We start from the raw sequence: 1,331 nt of genomic DNA, 5'->3' as shown, positions 1-1,331 counted from the left end.
GGGGGGGGGGGGGGGGGGGGGGGTGTTAAGATACACTTTAACCCCTTCTCCCTAGCTGCGGCAAATAGAAAGTGGCGGGGTCGTGCCCGAGGCCCGAGCCATACCATATATGGAAGTAGCTCCATTACACTCTGAAAATGAGGGGGGCGTAATATCAATGATCACTTACAAATGCTTTAACATAGCAGATGTACTCTTTTGTCATATTTTTATTTTAAAAACTGATATTGAAAATCGAAAAACGGCTGTTGGTCCTATTTTTATTTTATACTCCAGAAATAGAAGAACAGTCAATCTTTTTATTTTTGTCAAAACGAAACCTTGTTGTCATGGCAAATCAACAGCGACTTCAACTTCCTCCTCCCATGGACCTGTTGGAGAAAGGCTTTATGTGTTAAAAGCACCAGAAGCTCCAGAAAACAGTTTTAATCATCAGTGATCAGCTGCCAGCTGGTAAAGAAATATAAAACTAGTTAGCTAACGTTTGTTGTGCTAATGATTAGCTAGTTATACAGGTCCTTTTGATGTTATGAGCGGCGGGATGATAAAAAATAAAGTGGATTAAACGTTGTATACAAAATAAAGACTTCATTTGGTTTGCTATTACTAATTAGTGCAAAAAAAAGTAAAAAGTACAATCTTTTTGGAAAGATTGTCACCAGTTTATTTGTGGTCATATTCGAATATCCACTATGTTAAATTTGGTGTTTTTATCAATGACCATAACATTGACTATGGTATAAATAATATTCTATTATTAACCAAACATCAAATACATAAATGTTGTTTCTTTAAAACCATTCCTAAATTTGTTACAGTTTTTATGTGCAACTTGTAGAAAACTATTTGTGAACTTGCATTAAACAATTTGAAGAGGTGTAACCTGTATGTGTAATAAATTTTAAAAAATATTACAAGTTCATGGTTACAATTCACAAGTTCACAGTTACAAATCACAAGTTCACTGTTACACATCACAAGTACACAGTTACAAATTTCAAACCGTTTTACAAGTTACAAGTTCTGTTATACAAAACACAAATAGATCGAGACACTGGCTGTTTCACTTAAACAAATTTATTGCACAATTGTTTTTGAATGCTTTGTGACAGAGTCATTCTTTTAAAGCTGTTTTTAAAAATTTGTTTTCAGGGACTGAGGCTCCGTGTGGTGGTGGTGGTGATCCCTGGTGGCGGCGTCTCGTCTTGTGAGTGTGTGTGTGGTCTTGTTTTTAAGCACCCTTCTTCTTTGGTTTGCTGTGTTTATTTATTTACTTATTTTGTAGTGTTTAGGGTGACACTGTTTGACTGGGCACGTCCGCTCTTTTTCAC

This window comes from Austrofundulus limnaeus, unplaced genomic scaffold, assembly GCF_001266775.1.
Source record: "Austrofundulus limnaeus strain Quisiro unplaced genomic scaffold, Austrofundulus_limnaeus-1.0 Scaffold301, whole genome shotgun sequence".
NCBI lineage: Eukaryota > Metazoa > Chordata > Actinopteri > Cyprinodontiformes > Rivulidae > Austrofundulus > Austrofundulus limnaeus.
This window is presented reverse-complemented; position numbering follows the sequence as displayed.